This window comes from Corvus kubaryi, unplaced genomic scaffold, assembly GCF_017639235.1.
Source record: "Corvus kubaryi isolate FWS band 111438036 unplaced genomic scaffold, C.kubaryi_AGA036_p1.0 37395, whole genome shotgun sequence".
Classification (NCBI taxonomy): Eukaryota; Metazoa; Chordata; class Aves; order Passeriformes; family Corvidae; genus Corvus; species Corvus kubaryi.
The window spans coordinates 5737134-5745426 of record NW_024581134.1 but is presented as its reverse complement, the minus strand read 5'-3'; the positions used below and the strand labels follow the sequence as shown (position 1 = coordinate 5745426).

Genomic DNA, 8293 nt, shown 5'->3' with positions numbered 1-8293 from the left:
GTCCGGTCCCCACGCCCAGCACAGCTCCTGCAAGTGCCAGAGGACGCAGGGATGCTCCACAGAGAGCACAGGGCGCTCCCAAAGACCGGGATTTGGGCTCGGTTTATTTTTCCCAATATCCCAGGGATGTTTTTCCTGGATGGGGTTTTGTTTTCTTAAAAAGCCAAGCAGCTAAAAATAGCCGTGTGCTCGCTCGCCCGCGGTGTCCCGGCGTGAATCCGTGTGCGGAGCCGACCTTCAGCACGGCGGCTCCAGCAGCTCCCACCCCGGGAGCTGCCTCTTGTGCTGCGCTATTTAAAGAACCTCTCCTGCCTCTTGTGTGCCTCAAGAAACACCTGGTGGGGAAAACGGGATTTTTTTACCCTGCTGGAAGAGCCACCCGGCCTCAGATTATCCCAGGGCGGGTGATTTTGGGTGGATTTAATTAAGCACGGGGCTGTAATAATTGCGTTGTGTGGCTATGGAGCATCCCCCCCTTCCCCAAGGTTGGGGTTGAGCACCTTGGGGTGCAGGAGGGCAGCGGGAGTTGCTCCGGGACTTGCTGTGTTACAGGTTTTCCTGGGACACACGGAGGGGATTCATGGAGCAGAGGTAATTCCAGTAATTCCCCCTCCACGGGTGTGGTGTTGCCAGCGTGAAGAACTCCCAAAATTCTTGTGCAGTTTGCCACGTTGGGTTTGGTGGGGCCATGGTGGCTTGGAGAGGATGGAGATGATGGCACAGAGCCTTCCCCAGGGCTGGCACTGTGGCATCAGAGCACCCAAATCCGTGCTCTGCTGTGATGCCCCCGCAGAGGTTTGGGTCTCTCCCAGTGGCATCTTCTTATTTTTCCCACCTTTTATTTTTCCCAGTGGGTTTGTGAAGGGGAGAAGATGCTCCTCTCTGAAACCCGCAGCTCACTGAGGAGCTCCTCAAACCCCGCTCGTGCGGGAGGGAACAAATAAATGCAAACCGCTCTGCAGAGCACAGCTGAAGGCTGGAGGTTTCTTCCCTCTCTCCTCCCCGTCACGAAGAGGCACCAAATTCTCCTGATCCACAGGAAAAAGTGTGAGTGGGCAAACTGCATCCCTGTCGGGAGCAGGGAGCTGAACTTCGCCCGGGTACACAGAGCGAGAGCGCCGCGGTGGAACGGGGCCAATGAACAATGGCGAGGTAATTAGCGAGTCCCTAATGAAGAACTGGGGGTGTCCCGGGGAAAGCAGCGTCTCTGCCGAGCACCACGCAGGGGCTGGGGGCTACCGAGGGTCTGCAGGGATGGAGATGGCAGAATTCCCCCTCCACATCCAAGTGGGGATTCAGACTCCTCTGGGTCTGAATTGGGGAATAAATCGCCCAGGCAGGCACGGGAGAGGGGAAGGGGAAACGAGGGGTGCAGGGAGTGACAGAGCACCCCTGGGAGGTGCCTGACTGCGGGATGGGGGTGGCAAAATCCAGGAGGATAAAGGCTGGCGGTCACCGTGCCGGGAGGAGATGGGTCACGGTGACATTGGCGAGTGTCCTCGGTGAGCCGGTGGCCTCATTTCCAAAGGTGACAACAGCCACAGCTCCCCCAGTCCGGCCCACATCTCACCTTTCCAAGCAGGGCAGCTGCTCCATTGCAGAGGGATGAGGCACTCCCGGGAGTGCTGTGATGCCCTGGGACACAGGGAAAAGCCTGGAGGAGGGATGGGGAGCTCTGCCACCCCAAAGCCCCTGGAGCTCCCAGTTCCCCGTGGTGCCCAAGGCCATCATCGAGCACAGCGCTCATCCAGACCCCTCCCTGGTCTTTTCCCAGCCCTGTGATGTCCCCACACTCCAGGATGTCCCATGCTCAGGGTCCTGCCTGGCCATCCCTGCAGCCGGGACACCGAACTGTGAAAGAGTTACAGCCAAGGGGGGTTTAGCCTGGAATTGTTGCCTTTTCCCTTTGATCAGGGTAAGGGAGGGATCCTCTCCCCTCTGCTGCCATCCCTATAGCAACCAGCAGCCTCTTCCTGTTAAACAAGCGACTCATCGAACACCATTACACTCATATCAGGGACGCTGCCTGTGACTTCGAGCTCTGACAGGAGTGCTGACCTTTCAGGAGGGGAAAAAAATTCAGAAAACCCCCAGGGCAATAGCTCAAATCTGATTGGGAAGGTACAGTCCTGGGTCTCATCCTCCCCATCCATCCTGCTACCTTCATCTCCCCCAAATCCTTCAAATTCGGCAGTTTTAAAGTGTTTGGAGGGTTTTCCCTTGTCGCTGCTTTCCCCACTCCCTCTGCCAAGTGCCCTTTCTGCCATGAATTCATCTCTGGGGGTCTCGGGGGGAGGATGTTTCTCAGCCAGGCCACCTCCAGCATCACCCAGGGGAGAGGCCCAGCACAGCTCTGGGGTGAAATCCCCGGGGCAGAGGGAATTCCTGAGGACCAGAGGACTTCCCTGCTTTAAACCCCAGCCTGGAGGATAGAGAAGGCAGATTCCCAGGATGTTCAGCAGCTCTCCACTCCAGCTGGGTGTTCACACGCCTGGAAACGTCTCTTTTATCCTGGAGGAGTCGCCGAGAACTGAAGGAGAAATTGCAATGCCCAGAGAGGGAAAAACCCTTCCACACCCCCAAAATCCAGGTGGGTGGAGCCCAGGCTGAAGGTTGGGATGTGACCACGTTGCTGCCAAGCCCCACTCATGGCTCTCTTTAATTCAAACAGATTTTTTTCCAAGCCAAGCACTTGGCTTGATACAAATTATTTCACTCCCAACCAGCAGCTGTGAGCTTTTCTGTTGATGTCCTAACCCACCCCGCCTTGGAGAGCCGGGCTCTGGATCCAGGCACTGTGGTTCCCCAGCGTAATTCCCGGGAATGTGCCTGTGCTCAGGAGGGGACCCCGGCACCGTGGCTCCACACAGGATCCTGTTTAAATGTCACAAGCCTAAGTTAAAATCAATAAATAGAGAGGACCGGCTGTGCTCGGGCGAGGGGGTGTCGAGCTGCCTTGTGCTCCACTTCAAAGCTGAGGACTTGTTCCCCGGGATTTCTGGAACCCAGCATCCTTCCTGCCCAGCGGGAAAGGAGCCGGGAAGGCTGGAGGTGCTTTCAGAGCTGCCACAGGGGGCTTTTCCCCGCGGGGTGGGTGGGCTGCCTCATGTTCCCCCTGTGCCAATCCCCTAGGAGGGATCACCAGGGGGTTTTGGGATTGAAATGGAGCAGCAGAGCCATCCCTGCCAGTACGCAGCGCCTGTGGATTCCCGTTGGTGCTGGTTTATCCTCGGCTCGGGGCAGCCGAGGGCTTTTCCACGCAGACCCGGGACCATCCTGGTGCTCTGAGCTGCATCTCTGCTGTGGTTCCAGTTTGGTGCTCCCGAGCAGCTTGCTCCAAGCCTGGTTTTGGAAAACTCACATTGGTGGCAGCAGGTGGCAGGGACACAGCAGGGAGGGACTGCTGCCCAGCACTCAGCCAAAAAACCTCCGGATTTTCTATTTTTTTTTTAAAGTATCTTTCCTATTTTTCCCCATCCAAACCCACAGAAAACCGTCCTTACCTCTGTGCCACATCAGGTAAATTGGGTTATCATTAATTACTGATTATCACACTCATATGCCTGAATATTTTGCCTCATATCCTGCGTCCTGTCAGTGTTCCCTGTGGCTGGAGGAATGACAGTTCAGGGAAATACAGTCCCTCCTGATGAGGCACCCAGCTAGAGCAGCACATATGTCCTGGGAGAAGGAGCAAAACACGGTGCAAAAGTCCTTTATTTTGGGAAAAAACCCTCTTCCCAGAAGCCCTGCTCAGTGACATATGGTGCCGCGGCGTGTGCCAGCAAAGGTGCTCCAAAACGTGTCCCTCTGGCTCAGGAGAGGACTTGGAGTGAAACCATTCCTGTGGGGATGATATCAGTGATGGAAGGAGGAAAAATCCTCCCCCTGGTTTCGCCTGAGTGTTTGTTTGGTGGAAATCAGGAGGAGAAGTCGGAGCGAGCCTTGGAATGGCACAGGGCTGCTCCTTCCCTCCTGGCACAGCCGGGCATTGTCCCCCGAAACGGGGCACGTTCCCTGGAGGTGTAACAGCAGCAGGGCAGTGAGACACGGTGTCCCCACTGTCCCCAGGCTGGATGACGCAGAGGGAGCTCATCTGGGGGCAGGAAGGTGTTCCCTGGTGCTGGAAGAGCCGAAGATCCACCCGTGGCTCTCCCAGAGGTAAAATCAGGGTTGCAGCAGTGCTGCTGCAGGGGGTGGCAAAGGTCACCCCTGCAAGCCAGGACCTGGAAGGGGCCCATTCCAGACCCCTGGAGAGAGGCTTTTCAGGCAAATCAGCTGTTTCTCCCCAGAGACTGATGGTTTTATCAGCCACACTCCTGCCTGCCACCCTCCAACTCCCCCGGTGCCTGGCTTTGGCATCAGCACCTCAACCACCCCAACCCACCACAGCTCTCTTCCCACCAGGCTGGGATGCTGCAGCCGGAGCAGTGCTGGGAGAATTCCCACCTTTCCAGTGGCAGCAGAGAGAAAATGGCCTCATTTCCACGGAGAATTATGCAAAGCCTTTGAATGTAGGGCTTCACGCGCTCCCCAGCGGCGCGCGGCCCCCGACGGCCCCGTTTTGGGGAGGCTGGCAGGCTCCGAGCGCTTGTTTGCCACCCTGATTAGTCAGCACTGCTAATTATAGCTGTGCTTTTCCTTCTTGGAGCTCCTCAAGCACCGTTGGAGTAACAGGGAACAACGGAGGTGCTGGAATAAGGCTGGATGCGCTCACTGCGGAAAAGATGCCGGGGTAAATACGTGGGGGAACGTTCCAGCAGCGCGGCTTTGAGCCTGACTCGGGGGTCACAAGACAGTGAGCTCATGGATTTGTCAGCTCAGCCACAGGATGCTCCCACAGGAGGGTGGGAAAAGCTTATGGGATGCCGGGAGGTGATGACGTTTCCCCAAGGAAAAGATGTAAAGCCGATTTTAGCACTTCTGGAGGTAAAAATGACGGAGAATTGGAATTGTGGTTCTTCCTCTGTACCACCAGTGTGCCCTTAAACAGCAGCCCTTGTTCCAGCTTTGCTTCCCAGTGGGCCGGGCCTGCGACAGCCACGTCAGTAATGATTGCCGCCCAGGATTTAACTTGCCACCCACTTGTTTTATCCAAAAAAGCACAGATTCTAAGGCAGGATGTGCCTCAGGTCAAGCCCTGCTGTGGGCTGGGAGCACGCGGCATCCTCACAGGGCAGTGCCACAGGAAAACCTGTCTTGTTCAGCACCAAGCTTTCTCCCAAGGGTCAAAATCCGAGGAGGATGATGAGGAATGAAGGTGGGAGACTTTTCCATGCTGAACAGCGTTGCCAAGTGAGGCTGGTGGCCTCTTGCTCTGTAATTACAGCGTCTGGCTTGTGGCTTTGTTTAGCTTGGGTCTTTGCTCCTCACTCTTAAGTCTGTAATTTAAATATAGATAAAGCATATCTGATACATGAATATTGTCAGAATGCTCCTGCAGCTACTCAGGGAGCTCAGAACATTAAATACAACTTCAAGAAGTAGATCCTCAAGCATTGAAAACAGGGTGGGCAGTGGCTCATCCTCTCATGTGCAACAGGGCAGCTCTGGGGACAGCGAGCCCTGGTTTAAAAGGGGCCAGACAATGTCATTTTTGTCACCAGAAAATCTCGGCATTCTTGGGGTACCCCAGCCGGTGTTTTGCCGATCCGCTGCGCCCCTTTGCACAGGTGCAACCCCGAAAAACTCATTGGAGACATGTGGCTGCTTTTCCCTGGGCAGGAGGACCCCATCACTGGCTGAAATCCACTGGGATGTGTGTATGGAAAAGGGGCACTTCTGGAGCCAAGAGGGGTAACATCTGCCAGGGACTGGTATCTGCTGTAGGAGGTAGGAAAAGCATCCTGGGATTGTGGCAAACTTGTGCTGGGATGTGGAGGGGAGGAACTGAAGGTGGGAAGGAAGGGACTGCTGTGGGAGTGCCAGGTGTTGGAGAGGGTCTCTGCAGGGAGAGTGCAGGAGGAGTGGGGTGCTGGATGGAGCAGGACGTCCAAGGCAACTCCAGCGAGCCCGTGGGGTTTGGGATCAGCTGGGACCCTCTGGAGCGTGTGTGTCCGTGCAAGGGGCAGCTACAGGTGACCAGGGCCAGACTGGGGCCGCTGGTGTGTGCTGCGTGTGCCCATCCTCGCTCAGCCTTGCTGCCGGCTGGACCTGGTGCCCGGGGGCTGCAGCCACCGGCTGGAGTCAGCAGGGACATCCCTGCTCCGCCCTGCAGCCGCTCGCGGCCCGTCCTGGGTGGGCTCTGACCCCGCAGATCTCCGCGCACGGCCGGCGCATCCCCTCTGCCGCCACCGCTGCTTGCAGCGCCGCTCCCGCACCCCGCTCCTGCCAGGCAGAGCTCGTCGCCCGCCTCCCCTTTCCCCCGGCGGTGCGTAATTACCGGGAGCGGGAGCGAATTCATTCAGCTCCTCGCCCGGCTTTCCTCCGCCCCTTCTGATGCCGCTGCTGTCTCCCGGCTCACGGCGCCCGGTCACGCGCCCGGCGGCCCCAGGTAGATGACGATTCGAGTCCCCTGGGATGGGGCTTGGCCTGATCAGGAGCCCAGATGCTCCAAACTGGGGCGGTTGGGTTCAGCCAAAATCGCTGGTATTCGCCTAAGTATCTCTGCACATCAGGAGCTGGAAATCCTTCCCAGCGCTGAGCTGGCGGCACCGCAAAGCTCCAGCCTGGAACAGAAAGGGGGATGAAAGAGGGAAGCTGGAGTGTTACAAAACCAGTAGGGAAAAGGGGAGAAGGTGTAGCTGAAATCCTGTGGATCCAGGAGCTGAGCATCCCTGCCTTGATGATCCTGCTCCCAAGATGAATCACGGAGCCATTTATGGCTGGAAAAATAATCGTGTCTTTGGGATTCGTTCCTTTCCAGGCTGTTCCTTTCCCAAACAGTCGGGAAGGAAGCTCTGGGGACGGGTGGGTGCTGCTGTGAGGGGACAGACCCCCACACCCAGCGTCCTTGGTGGGCAGCCCACGCAAAGCTCCCAAGGTGTTGATCCTCCTCACCCCAGCTTTTCGCTGGCTGGAGGGAAGCCCGTGTGGGGCGAAGGGTCTGGGGTGCGGCGTTTCCCTGTGGAGGGATGCCCCAGCCCCAGCTGCCGTGTCCTGGAGGCGCAGGGGGACCGGTGCCGCTGTCCTGGGCATTGTCCTTGAGGAGCGCGGAGCCACGCCGGATCACCGCCCTCCCTTCGCATCCCCGCGTCCCTCGGCACAAGCGGTAAAAATAAACCCTGCGAGGCGCCGGGGCCTGGCTGGTGCCCAAGCTGCATCCGCAGGACGCAGGTGCAGCGGGCCCGACCTTGGGGAGGTGCGTCGGGGTGGCGGCAGAGCTCATGAATGAACGATCGGCGGGGCGGGTGCGCGCACCCCCCGCGTGCCTGCGGGTGTGGATGGGGATGTGGAGCAGGGAGCCAGCCTTGTTGTTATTCTGATCACAGCGGCTCTGATTCACAGACTTGGATCATGAATATAAGTGAAGACTTTGACGTCAGAGTTGAGATTTATCAGCAGATCCAATGGGGCAGGAATATTAAGTGCAAGTCGATGCCAGCTCTCTGCCAACGCTATTAGCGATGCTCGCCGAGGAATGAGGCTTCGCACCAAGGGCTGGAAGGACCGGGAAGGAAAAAAATAAAAACGGGGTGGGGGGAGCAAGCTGATCCTCGAGCATTAAAACCAGGTAAAACAACAACCCCCGGCGTGGCGGCTGCATGCGGGAAGGGGCAATGGTGGCGGCGGGGGATGGCAGCGGGCTGCGGGCACAGCCCCCGACCTTCACACCTCGGCTGCCCACCCCGGGCGGGGGGATTTGTTCCGCCGAGCAGGGCAGGATGTTGCCGCCGGCTGGGAGCATCTTGCACCAGCCTTTTCCAAAGGAGGGAAAGGCAGGGAGGAAGGAGAAACTTAACGTAGGCTGTTCCTTGCCGCTGCCTTCTCCTTCCATCAGCGGCTCCGCATACAGGCGCTGGCCTATTAATAGTGTTTATTTTTACTCACTGCACGCAAAAAAGAAAAGGCTGCGGGGGGTGCTGAGGGGTTGCGCTATAAATAGGTAGCAAAGGTGGCCGTGCCCCGGGGAGGGGAGGAGGGGGCGGCCGGTTCTTCACCCGGTGCGCAGTGGCTGCGGACCCTGCATGGAGCCGAGCGCATGGAGGCGGCTGCGGGCAGCGGGGTGATGAGTTGTGCTCCCCTCGGGAGGAGCGGGAGATAGCGGCCAGGGGTGCGTGTGCGGCGGCGGGGACGGCGAACCGGGGGTGGGGGGGCTCGATCCCAAGGAAGCTGCAGTGGGGCTGGGGGGGGG

At 58.1% G+C, this 8293-nt stretch overlaps 1 protein-coding gene across 2 annotated transcripts in view; it reads left to right on the top strand.

The window, feature by feature from the left end:
• Nucleotides 1-6444: 6444 nt before the first annotated feature.
• Nucleotides 6445-8293, top strand: part of LOC121670240 (G-protein coupled receptor 12-like) — a 3685-nt gene continuing 1836 nt past the window's right edge. Inside the window, exon 1 of one of the 2 annotated variants that reach the window (XM_042040174.1) lies at nt 6445-7672. The gene's annotated coding sequence lies outside the window, so the exon portion shown is untranslated. Of the gene's footprint in view, nt 7673-8028; nt 8213-8293 lie in introns of those variants that run through there. The other variant, XM_042040175.1, reaches the window with a different exon arrangement.